Raw genomic sequence first — 21592 nt, 5'->3', positions numbered from 1 at the left:
ATGAGGTTACTGAAGCAGTAGGTGATGAACACCTTTGGGTCAGGACTGAACCAAATCTTAAGCATGGCATGAGGGAACCCTCTATCCTTCCCCCAAGGGGTACAACCATATCCCCATGCAAGAGTACAGACATGGGATCTCACTCCTCCTTCCTCCCCTGCATGGACATCTAAGGCTGGATTACAAACTGTTTCTAGAGAAGCTTTGATGAACTAGATGAATTACAAAATTTGAGGAAGTTGGGGGGGTTTAGGCTTGTCAGGTTAAAGGGCTGTTGTTGACAATTAAACTCTTGAGCAGTGGAATTATTTTTAGTTGAAGCACATCATTTATCTTTCCCAAGCTTTAAAAATGTATCTGAAATATTAAGGATCTTCATTTCTTGCCCAGGATTAGAATATCATTATTTTGCATGATGAATGTGATATTGCTTATTCGGCCTAATATAGTGTGTTGTACCTGAGATAGAGAAAAACAGTGGGCAGCCAGTTTAAAGCTGACAGAGAAGAGACATCGAAATAACTGGTTTAGCGGCCCCACAGATGGATCAGTAGTTGTCAAGATAGGCACTCAAATGGCCATGTGCCCCTACACAACCTTATATTTTAAGAAAGTAACCCTGGTATTGAATAAACCATGTTCTTGATATAGGCTTATTTCTTATTTAGCTTATTTTTTCTGTTTAATTTGGCATCACAAAGTGTAGATACAATGTAACAAATTTTAAAAAATCAGGCCATGCAAGGAATGGTTGTACTTTGCTGCTTGTAAAAGCCTTGATTAATACATAAGAGACAAGGTGGGTGAGATAATGACTATTATTGGACCAACTTCCATTGATGAAAGAGGCAAGCTTTTGAGCTATACAGAGCTCTTCAAGTCTAAAATACAGACATACCCCATTGACGTCTATAGTTCTTGAGGCAAGCTTTATACTGTGATTCATACAGTACAAGTATATAAAGGGCCTGTATGTGGAAGGAGGTTAGGGTACATGGAAGAATGACTCTTTGATTCCGCTAAGGAAACTGAGTGTACTGAAGACAGAGTTAAGGTGTACAAAAAGCAAAGCCAAGATTGGCATGGAGGCCGTAAATGAAAAATTCCTGATTTGGGGCTTGAGGGTTTTTTTTACGGGAAGGGCTTATAATTAAAATTTTTCATATAAATTTAAAGTCTGTGAATCGGGCCAGATTGACAGTCCAGAAGAGTGAACTCTTCTATCCATGATTCACACACGATACAACAAAGATTCCTAGCACATACTTATAGTGTATGATTCATAGATCATAAAGCTTGCCTTATGAACTCATGAACTTTATAATCATGAAGCAATGAATTCCAGGAGAAAACAGCCAGCCACAGACTATTCCTCCATTTTCAGTACATTTTAAGATTTTTCCTAATCCCTTTAGGTTTTATTCTTCCAGCAGTTTGGAAGCAGATTGAGTTTGCTTGGTTACACGGGCCTGCATTTCAAGAGAAGTGTCTAAATGACCACCAATTAAGTCTAGTGGGAGAAAAGACTTTTCCTTTTTTCTTTTTTACTGTTTGAGCTGCTGTCAGCTCTTTTCTTGTGGCTATTTCGCTAGACTTTCATTTTTAGTCTCAATACACAGCCTCAGTTCTCTTCTTACACAGGATGCTGTGATGCAAAAAATGACAAAACAAGGCAAGAATCAAAGTGCAGCAGAGTTTTTTATTTATTTTTAGAGGAATTACGCAGCACCTTCAGGAATCTTCAAACTTGTGCCATGACCTATTTTGCTTTCTTACTGGTATTTCTCTGCATAACTTCCCCCTCTAGCAGGAACTAGAACAAAGTTTTTTAGAAGTATTTATTTTTAAAGCCAAAGTTTGCACAAGCTGAAGAATCGAGGGTTCAGTCACTTTCAAAGCCCAGCTCCAAAGAAATGCTGCTCAGCAACAACAAAACAAAAAACCCCATTGTCCATCTGTCATCTAGCTCCCTGAGAATGAGGACCCAAGTCCCCTAAGTATCTCAAGAAACCACATCCAAAAGAGGATTTAAAGAAATTTAATCTATCCATAGGCTATTCATTACATTTTCTGTCCAGGATTGAAACAAAGATCTCATGTCACTTTGCCCCTTCCCAAAGTTTGTGTACCTCAACGCACACACACCCTTATCTATGCAAATGTGCTTCTTGCCATTTCCAGCACTGGTCTGAAGATGACCATCTAGAGAGTAGCTGACATTTCTGACACAGTGCACAGTAGGTGCCAGGCTGAACAGGGTCCTCCAGACCAGAAGCAAGCAGTGAATGAGCTCCTCAACTCGGATCTCTCACAGAATGCTCTGAAAATTTGTATAATCACATGACTTAGACAACAGTTAGTCGAAAGGGTTTTGAAAATAAGACTATGTTGAAAACAGACTAAGAAAAGGGGGAAATTCTAAACTAAACTCCATGGTCTATTTAATGCTCATGTTTGAATCATTAATCATCTCAAACGGAAGGTTGTGATGAAGACTGTTGACAGGGAATGTTACGCAGCCTCATAGATAAATATATAACACACAAAATATTTAGTTTGCTCCAGTGTTTTGCTTCTGTTCGTAGTGAGAAAAATAAATATTTTATCTGGGGGCTTTTGTTCAGATCCAACCTTGATAAAATATATAAGGTCAGTACAAGACATACAAATTCATTTTCTTCAGTTTTTTGTGTCAAATCAGCATCAAATCCAGGTTGGCTTCAAAATGAAGACACTTGTAAGTAGTTTTGATAACCTACATTTTCTGTTAAATGGTTTGTATTTTAGTACATTTAGGGCGCAACTCTGGGCTGCTCTGAGAGTCCACAGTTCCCATGGAAGTCAGTGGGATAGATAAGATAAGATATAAGAAAATGGGAGGTGGGATTGGGAAGGGGCTCAGCACCTGACAAGACTGTGCCCTTAGGCCTAATTTTTCACTATTAGTGGCCACTTATTTGGGGTGCCTCAATTTTTTGGAGTCCAACTTGAGACTCTGAGGACCTGATTTTGAGACATGCCAAGCACCCAAACTCAATTTAGTCAACTGGACCCAGATTTACCATGGTATTTCAGGACCTACAGATGAAGAAAGGCACCTAATGGACTTTACAAAAGCTCCTAAGCAGGAGAGGTGTCTAACGTCCATTTAAAGTCAATGGGAGGTAGTTGACTATCTCAGGCCCTTTTGTGAAGGCCCCCAATCCTGCAACAATACAAGGTATAATCCTGGTCTTGTTGAAGTCATTGGCAAAACTCCCATTGACTTCAATGGGGCCAAATTTCATGCTATACTGTGAAGCTCTTACTCAGTTTTAACTCTTTCCTTGCTGAGTGATGACTGATGCCCAGTTCCTGAGAACAAATGAGACTAGGCACATGAATAAACTTAAGTACATGCATAAAGTGTGGGCAGGAACATGACCTGAGTGAGGACTGCAGGATTTGACTCCAGGTTTTTAAAAAAATGCTCTCTAAATAATCAAGAACGCTGCACAGAGAATGCTAGCATGTCATCCAATTAAATCATAATTTAAATATTTTGGGGGACAGGACATGACACTTAATTGAGGAAGAAATCCCATAGTTCTGTATGTAGGAAAATAGCTATTGAGTTAAGTTAAAAGCTTCCCATTCTACTTAATGGACCAAATTCCAATCTCAATTACACTACGATAAAACTGGAGTAACAATAGAATCACTCTGGTGACTGAGATCAGAATTTAGCCTTACAGGTGTTACATTATTAATTAGAATGATCCACCTAAGTACAGTTGTACTATGTAGCCCTTGTGAATAGAAAAGATAAAATAAATGAATTATAAAATCCCACTCAGTAATTTACGTGAGTTTGTGGAAAATCAGACTACAGAGTTGCTTATTACCATGTGATTTTTAGTTGCATTTGGCAATTAAAAAGGACCAGAAGAGTGTATAGAAATCTCCCTTAATGTTTTCCATGCTGCATTACAGATTCTGCTTCTTGTCGTTCTGGGTGTCTTTATGAATCCAGTCTTTGCAAGTAATGTAAGTAGAGGGCATTGTGTCAAGTTTTATGATTCTTCTTTCATGGATCTGCTTTGCCATATTGTTTATGAGATTACCATCCTTATTAAATCAAAATGGATCTTTCTTTATGTCACTCTCTGCTAATATGTGAATTAATGTAACACATTTATGACAATGTTTCCATTAAATTCTCCACACTCTTGCTATTGCTTAGCATGTAAAAATCAGTCTCCAAAAGCAAAAAACATTTGCTCATATTTTATTTGAAAAAACATAGCATCGCCAAGTTATGTACAAATAAACTTACATTGAACTCTCCCAGTACTTTTCTTCATTATAACTTGGCTCATTAGCGACAATAGTAGGCAATGAGCTTGCTTGCTTTAAAGTACTTATCTATGGTTCTCCTAGCTATTGTGTTAATTAATAAAAATGACACTATAACACTGAAATCTCATGCAGGTGGCTGAACATCTATATGGGTAGGGATAGACTAGCAGGTGGGTACCCTCTAAAAACTATCTGGAAGGAATAGCTTCCTTTATAACCATCCTCAAAGTCTCATGCATTTTATTTCTCCAATGGCCTGAGATGATCTTGAATGGGAAACCTAAGGCACCATTCCTTAGAACCTAGTGGAAAAGATAGTACTAGTAACAAATAAGCTAACCTTCCTACATTTTCACAACCAATAGATTCCTTTGGTAGTAGGAGTTAGAGCAGAGATTCACCAACTTTTTCATAACATTGGTCACATCTTAATGGAGGGTTTTGTCTTGTGGAAGCCTGCTTCTCTTAGTCATTACACAAACCACCACCCATCCCTCGGGCAACTGCAACATTTGCTTACATTAAAAATTTTAATTACATGTAATTATTTTTACTTTCATTTAATGCAATTATCATGTGGAAATAAGGAAAAGGAATGAGCATCATATGGCCAATGAAGTCTTTGGGCATCAGCAAATATTCTGTAGACCACAGTTTGGGAACAGCTGGGTTAAACCTAACCCTATCCCTAAACCAAGCAGTAATCCTAACCCTATCTTTAGCTTTCAGGCAATGAATAACCCTAATCCTAATCCTGGGCCAAACAGTAAATATAAACTTAACTATAACCATGACCCTAGACCGAATTGTACACTAACCATAGGGTGAGTAGGGGAAGTTGTTTAGAAGTGGAAGTAAATCTGAATCAGACCTTTCCCCACTACTAGGTATCTAACTGAGTTGGACTTTTATGTATTAGCTTCCCTACTATTCTGATGTCATCATTCTTCTCTGTTAGATACAACTGTTTGAGAGACATTTCTGGTTGCAATACAATGTTAACTGATAATAAATCTTTGATTTTAGAATATCCAGCTCATAAATCAGGGAAATGATGGGGGAACTGTCTACCAGACAGTGAACATCAATCATGATGTTAACGTTGCTACATTCAACATTTATTCCGGAGCACACTCCTCCAACGCAATCTTCGACTACGACCATGTAAGTGTCAAAAGAGGTGATCTGGTTGCTTTGTTCAGCTTACATACTGTTCACTGCAAATAGAGTAAAAATATGTACTTTCAGCAGCTTGAAGGATGTGCTTTATTCCTCTGAAAGCTCTCACTGGAAAGGAATGACATTAGACTTGAAAGCAAATGGCTAATCCATCCACTAATGAAAGATGAAGTAATTTAGCATCTTTTATAGATCACATGGAAAGAAGCTAGCCCCCTGGTTAAATTTTTAAGATCATTTTTTGTGGATATTATTTCTTAATAAATGAAGAGACAGGCATGGAAGCTGTGTGTGTTAAAAAATACAAAATTCCATTATGAATAGAGCAAAAGATAAACTACCATTTTATACATGTAAATGGTAACACTTACATCAATGTTCTATTTAGAAATAATTTATTAAGGTTTAATAAACAGCCTATTGACCTGTTGGACTCTATAACAATTTATTAATCATTTATTAAAACTTCTACTAATAATTTGTTAAGGTTTAATAAATTATTAGTAGAAGTTTTAATAAATGATTAATAAATTGTTATAGAGTCCAACAGGTCAATAGGCTGTTTATAACCAACTATAACACCTTCTAATGATGTGCTTATAACCTTCTATAGCACACACTACTCAAGACTGTAACATGCTTATAACACCTATTAATCATTTGTTAACCCTTTATCAATATTTTTAACTGTAACCTCAACATGCAGTGTGAACATGTTAACTGTAATGCTGGATTTTGCTTGACCTCTAGACCAAGGCATAAGGTTGTGTTAGGAGCTTTCTGCTCTGATGTCCTTCATGTTAAGGACTGTTCTGATCTCCATACAAGGACTGCTTTCTGCTAGCATTCTTTAATGGACTAACCACCCCAAAGGGGACATGGAAGAGGCAGTGTAGTCCGTGGTGGCCAACAGAGCTGGCAGGAATTTGAGTCAAGTGCATATTTCAGTCTCCTACAGACCCGTGCAATAGATGTGCAAGCTCCTGAAACATTAAATAAATAAATGCCCTTTTCTTAGAGATATTTACATTTTCCAAGCAGATTTCTGAGCACTTAGGTCTTTATATTAAATTCCAAGAAGTGAAAGCCAAGATATCTAATATTTAGCTGGTATTCTCTACCACCGCTGCTTTGGAATTCATCTATTTGCTATATATTCAAAACTAATTCACAGTGAAAACACTAGATTATAAAATCATACAAAGGCCAGCTGGAGTCACATTCTGACATTATTCCACATTTTCATCAGTGTAAATGTAAGTAGATTTTAGCCTAGGTGTCTTGTATCTCTTGCTGGACCCACCATCTGAACTAGGTAGACTGTCATTTGCTACATAATCCTTAAGGCTGTTTGGAGGTTGCATGCAGAGCCGTCCTTAGGCATAGGCAACATAGGCAGCTGCGTAGGGCACCTGAAAATTTGGGGCACCGCTGGGTCTTAGTGTGCACCGCTTGTTTTCCTATCCCTGTTCTGACCCTTCCTGCAGGCTCCCACAGATGGCTGCTCTAGCCTGGTGAGTCTTCCTTGGGATGGAATCTAGTAGTTAAAAGTGAAAAAACCTCCAGCCTGCCAGACCTATTAGCACAACATTGAAACTGTTAAAGAGACATTCAAGGGGTAATAAAGCCATTTAACAGGCATTTGCCAACCCCAAGGTATATACTGACAGGTTTCAGAGTGGTAGTCCTGTTAGTCTGTATCAGCAAAAACAAGGACGAGCCCTTGTGTCACCTCAAAGACTAACAAATTATTTGGGCATAAGCTTTTGTGGACTAGAACCCATTTCATCAGATGTCCACGAAAGCTTATGCCCAAATAAATTTTTATACTGTCAGTTTCTGACTTTACTGACAAAAACAGTTGTGCATTAATGTAATATTTACACAGAACATGTCAGTCTACAGGACCTTAGTTTAAAATTTGCTTTAAAAATATTTCATTAGTGAGCTGGTGAAGATTATAAAATCACATTTCTAAAAAATGCTTGCATAGAGTTTTAGATGCACAATCATCTTTAGCCTTAAATGTGTGGATCTTCAGACATACAGTTTTTAAAATAAATCCTTCAAAAGACCTCCCTTATCTAAAATACACATTTTAATTACTATAGTTAAAAAAAAAGTGCTTCCAAGTCTTCCTGTCCTTTCTGTCCATCCCTTCACCACCTCTCCCCTCACTCCCCACTGAAGAGAGCCCTTAAAGGGACAACAGTCCTTCCCTTCCAGATAGCTGGACAAAGAGTTCCCTTTCTTTACTTCTGACTATCCGACAAACTAGTTTTAAAAGAACCCTCCAGCAAAATCAGTACCTTAGTAAGACAAAATCCTTGTTATACCTAAAACCTTTGGAAACATATTTTTTTAAAGTTGGTGAAATTTCATAACCATGTCTCTTGTTATGGAGATCACACAAAGTAAATTACTGTTCCCTTTTTCTAAAAGCAATGAACATTGTTATGAATACACTAAACCTCTCTGATTAATTTAAAAGCATGTCTTTGTTTCAGTGAGTTAAATATGTAGTAATCTGGAATGCTGGCTTAAGATTTGAGTACATTTAAAATATAAATTCAACTTAGAAATACTGATGAAGAAAATGTAAAACAGAGAAGAGCTGCATCATGTATTCCATTATATGTAATGTTGTATTCAGCAGGACAGCTGACTCACCCTTACTATGAAGTTTTTGCAAATAAATCTCTGACAAACTTCAGGGCATATCAAAAAACCTGTGACTGACATTTTTTATTCCCAAATTAGTGCTTTTAATTAGGTACTTTCTTCATGTCCATTCTGCCATGAGGGAGAGTGCATGAAGTCTCTGTGGGGAACTGTGACTCTCCGCCACCATGAGGCAGGCTGGGCATCTCATTATCCTTTGCTGTCAAGTCCCTCCCCCCCTCCCCCACCAGGTTGTGAGCTTGGGCTGCCATCCGGCATAGGGGCACCAGTTTAATAATACTGCGTAGGGCCCCATAAATCCTAAGGACGGCCCTGGTTGCATAAGTATATTTTTAGAAGCAAAATACATTGCACAAATGTCTCTGTGGCGTAGCTGCATTGAAATCCATAGAGTTACACAAGAGATGAATTTCATCCAGTGCATTTTTGTCAAACTAGAAGCAAAGTGCAAGTGTGAAGCAGCTTGTAAATATCTCAAGTACCCTGATTTGCAAGAGTTTTTAAAATAGGATATATTAATTGGAACGAAAGGAAAAAGATTTCCTAAACTTGTGATTGTTTTTTCACAAGGTGTAATTGCTTACCACATGCCATACAAAGAATATGTGTTGTTTCCAGAATGAACAGGGCAACCTTTCCAACTTTAAACCAACTTGAGGACATGGTCAATAATCAAAGGGTAACTAAGACAAATGATAGTTATATGTGGTGTGACAGACCCAGACCAGTGGGGTACAGGAGTCTGGTCCTATTGGTATCCAGGAAGTGGGTAGGCTACAGGAGTCTGGTAGAGGGCAAATATACTGGTCACTGGATGAGTAGTTTTCTGTTCCCTGAGTGACCAGAGCAGGGGCTGCACTAGAGTAATCAGGAACCTGCTAGAACCAATTACAGCAGACAGGCTGATTAGAACACCCGCAGCCAATCAAGGCAGGCTAATCAGGACTCATAGACTTTAGGGTCAGAAGGGACCAATGTGATCATCTAGTCTGACCTCCTGCACAAAGCAGGCCACAGAACCCTACCCATCCACTTCTATAACCAAACCCCTAACCTATGTCCGAGTTATTGAAGTCTTCAAATTGTGGTTTGAAGACCTCAAGCTGCAGAGAATCCACCAGAAAGTGACCCGTGCCCCACGCTGCAGAGGAAGGCGAAAAACCTCCAGGGCCTCTGCCAATCTGCCCCGGAGGAAAATTCCTTCCCGACCCCAAATATGGCGATCAGCTAAACCCTGAGCATGTGAGCAAGACTCACCAGCCAGCACTCAGGAAAGAATTCTCTGCAGTAACTCAGATCCCATCCCATCCAACATCTCATCACCGACCACTGGGCATACTTATCTGCTGATAATCAAAGATCAATTGCCAAAATTAAGCTATCCCATCATACTATCCCTTCCATAAACTTATCAAGCTTAGTCTTAAAGCCAGATATGTCTTTTGCCCCCACTACTCCCCTTGGAAGGCTGTTCCAGAACTTCACTCCTGTAATGGTTAGAAATCTTCATCTAATTTCAAGTCTAAACTTCCTAGTGTCCAGTTTATACCCATTTGTTCTTGTGTCTACATTGGTACTAAGTTTAAATAATTCCTCTCCCTCCCTAATATTAATCCCTCTGATATATTTATAAAGAACAAGCATATCCCCCCTCAGCCTTCTTTTGGCTAGACTAAAGAAGCCAAGCTCTTTGAGTCTCCTTTCATATGACAGGTTTCCATTCCTCGGATATTCCTAGTAGCCCGTCTCTGAACCTGTTCCAGTTTGAATTCATCCTTCTTAAACATGGGAGACCAGAACTGCACACAGTATTCCAGGTGAGGTCTCACTAGTGCCTTATATAACGGTACTAACACCTCCTTATCTTTGCTGGAAATACCTCGCCTGATGCATCCTAAAACCGCATTAGCTTTTTTAATGGCTATATCACATTGGCGGCTCATAGTCATCCTGTGATCAACCAATACTCCAAGGTCCTTCTCCTCCTCTGTTGCTTCCAACTGATGTGTCCCCAATGTATATCTAAAATTCTTATTATTAATCCCTAAATGCATGACCTTGCACTTTTCACTATTAACTTTCATCCTATTACTATTACTCCAGTTTACAAGGTCATCCAGATCTTCCTGTATGATATCCCAGTCCTTCTCCATGTTAGCAATACCCCCCAGCTTTGTGTCATCGCCAACTTTATTAGCGCATTCCCGCTTTTTGTGCCAAAGTCAGTAACAAAAAGGTTAAATAAGATTGGTCCCAAAACTGATCCTTGAGGAACTCCACTAGTAACCTCCTTCCAGCCTGACAGTTCACCCTTCAGTATGACCCGTTGAAGTCTCTCCTTTAACCAGTTTCTTATCCATCTTTCAATTTTCATATTGATCCCCATCTTTTCCAATTTAACTAATAATTCCCCATGTGGAACCGTGTCAAATGCCTTACTGAAATCGAGGTAAATTAGGTCTACTGCATTTCCTTTGTCTAAATAATCTGTCACCTTCTCAAAGAAGGAGATCAGGTTGGTTTGGCATGATCTACCTTTAGTCAAACCATGTTGTAATTTGTCCCAATTACCATTGACCTCAATGTCCTTAAACTAACTTTCTCCTTCAAAATGTTTCCAAGACCTTACATATTACAGATGTCAAACTAACAGGCATATAGTTACTTGGATCACTTTTTTTCTCTTTCTTAAAGATAGGAACTATGTTAGCAATTCTCCAGTCGTACGGTACAACCCCTGAGTTTACCAATTCATTAAAAATTCTCACTAACGGGCTTGCAATTTCATGCACCAGTTCCTTTAATATTCTCGGATGAAGATTGTCTGGGCCCTCCGATTTTGTCCCATTAAGCTGTTCAAGTTTGGCTTCTACCTCAGATGTGGTAATATCCACCTCCATATCCTCATTCCCGTTTGTCATCCTTCCGTTATCCCTAAGCTCCTCACTAGCCTCATTAAAGACTGAGGCAAAGTACTTATTTAGATATTGGGCCATGCCTAGGTTATCCTTAACCTCCTTTCCATCCTCAGTGTTTAGTGGTCCCACTTCTTCTTTCTTTGTTTTCTTCTTATTTATATGGCTATAGAACCTTTACTATTGGTTTTGATTCCCTTTGCAAGGTCCAACTCTACTTGGCTTTTAGCCTTTCTCACTTTATCCCTACATGTTCTGACCCCACTAAGGTAGCTTTCCTTGCTAATCCCATCATTCTTCCACTCCTTGTAGGCTTTCTGCTTTTTCTTAATCACCTCTCTGAGGTGCTTGCTCATCCAGCTCGGTCTACAACTCCTGCCTATGGTTTTTTCCCCCTTTTTGGGGATGCAGGCTTCTGATAGTTTCTGCAGCTGCGATTTTAAGTAATTCCAGGCCTCCTCTGCATTTAGATCCACAAGTTCTTCAGTCCAATCCACTTCCCTAACTAATTTCCTTAATTCTTTAAAGTTAGCCCTTGAGAAGTCAAAATCCCTAGTCCCAGATCTATTTTTGTTTATCCTTCCATCTAGTTTCAACTGAATTAGCTCATGATCACTCGAACCAAGGTTGTCCCCTACAATCATTTCTTCTATAAGGTCCAAAACCAAATCTAAAATGGCATCCCCTCTCGTTGGTTCTTCAACTACTTAGTGAAGAAATCCATCTGCTATCTGAGCCCTATTATTCTTGCTAGCACTCTCCTCCAGTCTATATCTGGGAAGTTAAAGTCTCCCATGATCACACATTTCCCATTAGTGTTTACTTCATTAAAAACACTGAAGAGGTCTCTATCCATATCCAAATCAGATCCTGGCGGTCTGTAGCACACCCCAAGCACTATCTCAGGGGAGGCTCTAGTAGCTTTCTTTCCCAGTGTGATTTTTGCCCAGACAGATTCTGTCTTGTCCATTCCATCACTTCTTATTTCTTTACAGTTAAGCTCCTCATTGATGTACAATGCTACTCCACCATCTTTGCTTTTATTTCTGTCTTTCCTAAACAGCACATAGCCTTCAATACCCTCACTTCAGTTTGTCGTGTGTGTGTGAGGAGCTGGGAGCAAGAGGCACAAGGAGCTGAGAGAAAGAGGGTGTGCTGCTGGAGGACTAAGGAGTACAAGTGATATCAGACACCAGGAGGAAGGTCCTGTGGTGAGGATAAAGAAGATGTTTGAAGGATGCCATGGGGAAGTAGCCCAGGGAGTTGTAGTTGTCATGCAACTGTTACAGGAGACACTATACACAGCTGCAATCCACAGGGCCCTGGACTGGAACCCTGAGTAGAGGGCAGGGCTGGGTTCCCCCCAAACCTCCCAATTCCTGATCAGATGCAGGAGGAGTTGACCCAGACTATGGGTTCCACCAGAGAGGAAGATCTCTGAGGCGAGCAAATCCGCCAATAAGTGCAGGACCCACCAAGGTAGAGGAGGAACTTTGTCACAGTGGTGTATATGCTTTTACACCTCTTTAAGCTAAATCCTGGATTCACTGATGTCAATGGCAAAACTATCAATGAACTCAGCAGAAACAGAATTTGGCCCTAAGACATTGTTTCCTTACACATTAATCTCACTTCAAGTGTGTATATTATATTTTTACACACATACACGCACACACGAGTTGGCAGCCACTGGATCAATATAATACTGTCTTTCAAATGAGTTATAAAACTGAACATCTACTCACCGGTGGCTTTTAAAGTTCCTTTGGCACTTTTTGTAGGGGTATTAATCCTAGTGTCCTAACCAAATTTCAACTTGTCTAAATTCTCCAAAGCATTTTCAATCAGATGTGGTATTCTTTACTTCCTGTTCTAAACTATTGTACCATGAGGCCAAACAGATGCCACATTCCAAGACATAGGTGGCTACATTTTAGAAACAGATGAAAGGATCCTTCTAGACATATAGTTTAGGGTCTGGTTTTCCTCTCAGTTCTCTTGGTTTTATAACAGTATAATTTTACTGACCTCAAGGAATTTCTGCTGATTTCCACTGGAGTAAGTGAGAGGAGAATCAGGCTTGTAGGTTCCCATTATGCTCAGAAGTGAATGCACACAACTCTCATTGAGGCCACATCCACACTACAGACTAAAATCGAAATTAGTAAAATCGATTTTATAAAACAGGGTTTATAAAATCGATTTTACGCGTCCACACTAGGGCACATTACGTCGGTAGTGTGCGTCCATGGTCCCAGGTGTCCATCGATTTCCGGAGCATTGCACTGTGGGTACCTATCCCATAGTTCCTGCAGTGTTCCCTGACCCTTGGAATTATGGGTTACTACCCCAGTGCCTGATGGGGCAAAAATCACTGTCGTGGGTGGTTCTGGGTACAGCCTCACCCCCTCCCTTCCTGAAAGCAGCAGACAGCCATTTCGCGCGTTTTTTACTGGGTGAAGTGAGCAAACGCCATTTTACAGCAAGCATGGACCCTGGTCTGATCAGTACCTTGATCGTGGACGTTGTAAACAGTTCACGCATTCTCGTGCTGTCTATGCTGAACCATGAACAGCAAACGCAGGAGAGGAGGCTGCAGCTACGGCAGCGCGGCGACTAGAGTGATGAGGACCTGGAGACTGATTTCTCCGAAACCGCGGGCCCCCGCGGTTTGGAGCTCCTGATGGTAATGGGGGAGGTTCTACCCATTGTTCGCCGATTTTGGGCCCAGGAAACGAGCACAGACTGGTGGGACCGCATAGTTTTGCAGGTGTGGGACGATTCGCAGTGGCTGCGGAACTTTCGCATGTGTAAGAGCACTTTCTTTGAACTTTGTGACTTGCTTTCCCCTGTCCTGAAACACCATAATACCAGGATGAGAGCAGCCCTCACAGTGGAGAAGCGAGTGGCAATAGCCCTCTGGAAGCTTGCAACGCCAGACAGCTACTGGTCAGTCGGGAATCAATTTGGAGTGGGAAAATCTACTGTGGGGGCTGCTGTGTTGCAAGTAGCCAAAGCAATCATTAAGCTGCTGCTACGAAAGGTTGTGACTCTGGGAAACGTGCAGGTCATAGTGGATGGCTTTGCTGCAATGGGATTCCCTAACTGTGGGGGGGGCCATAGATGGAACCCATATCCCTATCTTGGCTCCGGAGCACCAGGGCACCCAGTACATAAACCGCAAGGGGTACTTTTCAATGGTGCTGCAAGCACTGGTGGATCACAAGGGACGTTTCACCAACATCCACGTGGGATGGCAAGGAAGGGTTCATGACGCTCGTGTCTTCAGAAGCACTACTCTGTTTAAACGGCTGCAGCAAGGGACTTACTTCCCAGACCAGAAAATTACAGTTGGGGATGTTGAAATGCCTGTAGTTATCCTGGGGGACCCAGCCTACCCCTTGATGCCATGGCTCATGAAGCCATACACAGGCAGCCTGGACAGTGGTCAGGAGCTGTTTAACTACAGGCTGAGCAAGTGCAGAATGGTGGTAGAATGTGCATTTGGGCATCTCAAAGGTCGCTGGAGAACTTTACTTACTTGATCAGACCTCAGCCAAACCAATGTCCCCTTTGTTATTGCTGCTTGCTGTGTGCTCCACAATCTCTGTGAGAGTAAGGGGGAGACCTTTATGGCAGGGTGGGAGGCTGAGGCAAATCACCTGGCCGTTGATTACACGCAGCCAGACACCAGGGCAATTAGAAGATCACACCAGGAAGCGGTGCGCATCAGAGAAGCCTTGAAAACGAGTTTCATCATGGGCCAGGGTACGGTGTGACTGCTGTGTTTCTTTCCCCTTCATGAACCACCCTCCCCTCCCCCGTATTGACTCCTGCTGCAAGCAACCTACCCTGCACCCTTCCCTAACACTTGCTTATGGAAATAAAATTACTATCTTTTAAAAACCTTGTATTCTTTATTAAAAGTCAGTCCCTGTAAGCAACCCACCCTCCCTCTTGCTTTAAAAAGCATGTAATTAAAAATAGATTACAGAGAAATAACAAGGTACACCGGTAGTGGTTTTGGAGGAGGATGGGAGGGAAGAAAAAGGCCATTAAAGAAGCCTTGAAAACGAGTTTTATCATGGGCCAGGGTACGGTGTGACTGCTGTGTTTCTTTCCCCTTCATGAACCTCTGCCCCTGTATTGACTCCTGCTGCAAGCAACCTGCCCTCCACCCTTCCCTAACAGCTTGCTTATGGAAATAAAGTCATTCCCTGTAACCAACCCACCCTCCCACTTGCTTTGAATAGCATGTCATTATAAGAAGAGTAAGAGAAATAAAAAGGTACCCCGGGAGTGGTTTGGGAGGAGTATAGGCGGGAAGAAAAAGGCCATTAAGGACATTTCAATGTAATGACAGCCTTTTGGTTGGACTGTCCATGGGGGTGGAGTGGGCAGGTGCAGAAAGCCTTCCCCCACGTGTTCTTACACGTCTGGGTGTGGAAGATATGGGACATGGTGAGTACTGAGGGAGGTTAAACATGGGCTGGAGTGGCACTCTGTGACCCCGCAGCTCTTCCACCAGACTTCGGAGGATGTCAGTTTGATCGCGCAGCAGCTCCAGCGTTCCATCCCGCCACCGCTGATCTTCCTGCCGCCACATCTCATCTCGAGCGTCCCTCCTGTCCTCACGTTCACTGGCAGCTTTCCTGTACTTTGCTACCACGTCTTTCCACTCCCCCAGATGAGCTCTTTCATTGCAGGTTACTGCCATGATTTCTGTGAACATCTCCTCCCGTGTCCTCTTCTTCCTCAGCCTCCTTATCTGACCTATCCTTCGGACTGGAGTAGGGAGGCTTGAAAAATGTGCAGCTGCATGAGTGGGGGAAAAGAGTGATAGAAGGATCATAAGAGATACATTTCACAGAACAATGGTTATACTCTTTCACAGTGAACTACACTATTCACCGTACGTAGCACATGTCACTTCACTACAAGGTCGCCTTTGGATTCTTTTAGTATTTAGTGCTTGCGGCTGTGGTGTAACAGATCAACACAGACGCAGGTCAAGGGATTACAAATCAGCTTGCAGGCAGACATGGTAAGGCATACATCTAATGGCAGTTAACCGTACAACCTCCTCCTTTCCCCCCCTCCCCCACTGGCTATTAGCAGGTAAAATTCATGCTGGGCAGCCAAACTGCTAAAAAGCACATCTTTTGCTTCTTTTCTTATGCCAACAGAAAGGTTAAGCACTAGAGGAAATTGTGAATGGTTTTCCCCCCCACTCTGCATGTCTGCTGTAATGGCAGGTCAGTGAAACCTTACCCCCTCCCCTTTCCCCCGCCCCCCCGCAATTAGCAGCGAAAATTCCTGCTGCCCAAATGCTAAAAAGGTCAGCGCCATTAGAGACACCTCCCCGTAGGAATGGGCAGCTTTTTCCCTTCCCCCCGCATGGCTAACTGCAAGGGAAGGATTTCTTTTAAGCCGCAGGAAAGCATCACCGAAGGAATGGTCATCTCTGTCCCCTTAATAAAATACATTAATTTTTACCAGGTGACCATGAACGATATCACTCTCCTGAGGATTACAGACAGAGAAAAAGAAATTATGCTTCTTGAATGCCAGCAATCCCCGGGACCATACGCAGCTAGGCTTTGTCATGCAATGATACCCGATTACGTGCTCCAGGCATGGCGTGGTAAAGTTTCGTATCATGGTGGACGGAATAAGGCTGCCCTGCCCAGAAACCTTCTGAAAAGGCTTTTGGGGTACCTACAGGAGTGCTTCATAGAGATGTCCCTGGAGGATTTCCGCTCCATCCCCAGACATGTTAACAGACTTTTCCAGTAACTTTAATGCCAGCTAATGCATGCAAGCCCTCCTGGCAAATCAATCATTAAAAAACGCTTGCTTTTAAACTATGTTTTATATTTAAAAAAGTACACTCACCAGAGGTCGCTTCCATGGCTTCATTGTCTGGGCTAGTGGCTTGGGAGGGCTGGGAGGGTAATTCTGTCTGGGTGAGAAAAAGCTCCTGGCTGTTGGGGAGAATGGAGTGCTATGTGGTCTCTGCAATCTCGTCCTCCTCTTCCTCCTCCTCATCTTCACCCTCCGCAGAATCATCAGCAATGGCTGAGATTATTACCCCCACCTCGGAATCCACAGACAAGGGGGGGCTTGTCGTGGCGCAGCCCCCTAAAATTGCATGCAGCTCCGCGTAGAAGCGGCATGTTTTTGGCCCAGATCTGGATCTGCCATTTGCTGCTTTGGCTTTCTGGTACGCTTGTCTGAGCTCCTTCACTTTAACTCTGCACTGCACCGAGTCCCTGCTATGGCCTCTCTGCCTCATGGCATTAGAAATTTTTTCAAAAGTTTTTTCATTTCGTCTACTGGAACACAGTTCTGATAGCACAGAATCTTCTCCCCATACTGCGATCAAATCCAATAACTCCTATGTGTTCCACGCTGGAGCTCTTTTCCTATTCTCAGGAGACTGCATTGTTACCTGTGCTGCTGAGAGCTCCATGCTGGCCAAACAGGAAATGCAATTCAAAAGTTCCCGGGGCTTTTCCTGTATACCTGGCCAGTGCAGTAGAGTTCCTTTACCTGTTCAGAGCGGCCACTGGTGCACTGTGGGATACCTCCCAGAGGCCATTAACTTCGATTTCCGTCCACACTAACCCTAAATCGATTTAGTAATATCGATTTTAGGGTTACTCCTTTCGTTTAGCTGGAGTACAGAAATCGATTTTAAGACCCCTTAAAATCAATTTTAAGTGCCTTGTAGTGTGGACTTAACGCTGTTTAAATCGATTTAACGCTGTAGTGTGGATTTAACGCTGTTTAAATCGATTTAACGCTGTAGTGTGGACCTGGCCTGAGACCTGTACATATTCATCTACAGAGATAAATTGGCCCGTAGTCTGTGAAGTGCGTTAGGGAATCCATCAAGATATTAGATGCTATATAAATGCATTATTACCTTCATAAGTATTATTAACAATACAAAAGAAGCTGGGAAGCCAGCTAGATGTCAGGGCTGATTAATGCTTTTGGCCAAAGCAAGTGGTTAATCTTCCATCATTTTTTCAGGACCTGAATTCCCTCCACAGAAGCTATGGGATATCCCGCAACTATGTCAGAAATGTAGCTGGACTTGGGGCACCCATCCAGGCAACATGCGGAGGACTTTCCACCTACTGGGCTACTGAATATGGCAGTGAGTTCAGCCCGAGCTTAATGATGTATTTATTAATGATTATGATGATTATTGTGGTAGTGCCTAAAAGCACATTGTGCTAAGTACTGTAGAAACACAGAACAAAAAGACAGCTCCCCCCTCAATAGGGTAACCAGATAGCAAGTGTAAAAATCGGGACAGGGAGTCGGGGGTAATAGGAGTCTATATAAGGAAAAGCCCCCAAAATTGGGTCTGTCCCTATAAAATCGAGACATCTGGTCACCTTACCCCTCAAAGAGCCTGCAGTCTAAACAGATTTAGTGAAAGCAGCATTGAAAAGTGTATGTAATGATTTTCTATTTTTTAAATTGGCTGGAAGAGTACACTCAGCATCTGAAACAACCTTCACTAATTACATTCAAATGACTAGTGGTCAAAACTTCCTAGGCCTGATTCTACATCCCCCTCCCTCCCAAAAAATAGGTTTGGAAAAACCTTTGGCTTTAAAAATGTTTCATTCTTTGCAAATTTTTATCATGAGATTATCAAAAATGTTATGAAAACCATTAGAGAAACTTGCTGGAAACTGTGGCACATAATAGTCTGGTCTCCTGTGGGCTGTAATACTTCGGTCTAACTTAGGTTGTTGGGTTAGTGTGCAGGTGCTGTTTGGTGTTTGTGGCCTGTGATACACAGAAGGTCAGATTAAATGTTCTGACAGTCCCTTCTGGACTTCAACTCTGTGGCTCTGGTTATTTGCAATCTTTTTTTCTTTCTTTTTTTTTACCCAGCTCTAGTTACACCAATGTAAAATTGGACTTACATGGTGCTTGATCAGGTCCTGTGCTTCTATTAATGAGGGGTACAGTAGCCTAGTACTTCATAAATACTAATATGTACATAGAAGGCCTCATTCTCCTCTCATGTAGATGGATATAAATCAGGAGTGTCTCCAATGACATCACACTGTAATGTAAAAGAGGCAGAAGTGAAACTTTTCAACATACAGCCTTTCCAGTATTCAAGGGACCACCTGAGAAGAAATGTAACTTGTTTACATGGGGATATTTTGAGGTGGTCTTTTAAAAACAGGAAGCCATGTAAGGAATGTGGTTGCTCAGACATGAGTCACTGTATATCCTGGAGTCCATATACAATGGAAATTGACTGACTTCATGATCCAAAAATTCACTTTGTGCCTAGAGTCTTGATTTCATACAGCCTCAACAGAAACCTTGAAGGACACCTGTTTTTGCTGGTTGCACAACCATTTATTCCACAAGATCAGGAATGAAGGTGGTTGGCATTTTAGGTAATTAATTTTTAAGAGGTTTGTGTAAGTGGTTTCTAGTAGAACTGCATTTATTTGAACAATGCATTTCAGATGTTTTTATGAACGCAAAGATTTTGAGGGTTTTGTTGTTGCTGGGATGACTTATCCTGTCTTTATTTTGTAGGACCACAAAATTTACTTAGTGGTACTGGCTGCATGGGTGTTAAATTCTTCATTCTGAATGTGAACTTGTGTGGTGGCCTTAAGCTCTTCTAACCAAGAGACATAGCAGAAGCTTATAATATTTCAGCCTTACAACTCACCATTATTTTACTCAGTCTCATTGCAGAGAATAGCTGATCTCTGGCTCCTCTTTGCAAAGCCTGTGCTGACATGCAGCCTGTCATAAACAGATGGTTAAGGGTTAATGCCTCTTTTACCTGTAAAGGGTTAAAAAGTTCACCTAGCCTAGCTAAGACCTGACCAGAGGAACCAATGGGGGAACAAGATGTTTCAAAAGGAAGGAGGGAAGTTTTTCCTTTGTTTAGAGTTTCAGTTTCAGCCAGAGTGAAAAAGATCAAGGAACCAGCCTCTTATCAGAGTAGTAAGTTTTAGAAAGGAATAAATAGGTTTATGTTTATTTCTTTGTAACCTGTCTTATGCAATTAGAGGTAGAATCAAATTGGTTATTTTTTTGTGTAACTAAATTTGTGGCCAGGGGAACATCCTCTGTGTTTTGAATCGGTTGTCTGTGAGAGTAGCTGGTATGCTAATCTGTCCCAGAGAGTTTTCTTTTACCTTTCTTTTCTTTAATTAAAAGCCATTTTCTTAATACCTGATTGATTTTTCCTTGTTTTTAGATCTAAAGGGATTGGATCTGGACTCACCAGGGATTGGTGGGAGAAAGGAGGGGGGATGGTTAATTTCTCCTTGTTATAAGATCCAAGGGTTTGGAGCTGGACTCACCAGGGAATTGGTGAAGGAGTCTCTCAAGGCTACCCAGGGAGGGGAAGGTTTTGGGGAGAAAGGGAGTGATCCAGACATTGAAAATTCTGGATGGTGGCAGCGATACCAGATCTAAGCTAGTAATTAAGCTTAGAAGTGTCCGTGCAGGTCCCCACATCTGTACCCTAAAGTTCAGAGTGGGGAAGGAACCTTGACACAGCCACAGAAAACACTCCAACTGTGAATGGGAATAAAAATAAAATGATGATTGGAAAAACATACGGACCATGGCCAATAAAATTTCTGACAGCATCAATATTTGGAACAAAGAGTGGAATCCACAGCTTTACTTGTGAAAGCTCACTGTTAACCCACACCAGATATCACATTTCACACCTGTTCCCTTCTCTGTAATGAGCTGAACCAACCGACACCCTTGAACAGCCTCTAATCCGAATACACCAGACTGCTGGAGAGTTTGAAATCTGGATCGGAATTTTGTGGCCGGGGCAAGTCTCTAGCTGAAATGACATGTGTGTTTAAATGTGTCAGAAAGGAAAGAAGAAAAGTCTGATAACTCTGCTGTTAGTTTCTACAAATGCTTTCAGTAAAGATTCCTTTGGCTGATCTTTCAATCTTTCAATCAGTCAGCCAGCCTGCCAGGCAGTATATCTGTATCTATCTATCCAGGTACTTATAACAGCATTCAGTAGCATAGTATCTAAGCTCTTTATTCAGTCCTTATCTGCCTAAATTCTTTTGTAGTCTGACTGCCATTGCACGGAAATCAATAGGAATTTTGCCTGAGCAAAGATTGCAGTATACCTTGCTGGATACCTTGTATTATTAAAATAAATCACATTTTGTCTTTTCCTTGCCCAGTGCTGTCATTTTGACATCAAGCCTGTTACTATGGAAACATAGTTACAGTGAAATTGCTCCAAAATGACACATTTCCACATCAGTAACCGAAGACTTCATCAAGATAAATGCTATTATTTGGAAACCGTAAGAACAAATAATGACTGCACTCTTACAGAATACACTCCTTGAACCTCAAAGATCAGATCTGAACATGCCCATCAGAGAGAGTGAAATCCCAGCCTGGATTTTTCTTCGACAGAGGGTGAAGAG

At 41.6% G+C, this 21592-nt stretch overlaps 1 pseudogene; it reads left to right on the top strand.

Moving 5' to 3' along the window:
- The first annotated feature begins 2488 nt into the window (after positions 1-2488).
- LOC115646306 lies at positions 2489-19789 on the top strand (annotated as a pseudogene).
- Positions 19790-21592: the final 1803 nt, after the last annotated feature.

The sequence above is a fragment of the Gopherus evgoodei genome, chromosome 2 (genome assembly GCF_007399415.2).
Source record: "Gopherus evgoodei ecotype Sinaloan lineage chromosome 2, rGopEvg1_v1.p, whole genome shotgun sequence".
NCBI lineage: Eukaryota > Metazoa > Chordata > Testudines > Testudinidae > Gopherus > Gopherus evgoodei.
This window is presented reverse-complemented; position numbering and strand designations above follow the sequence as displayed.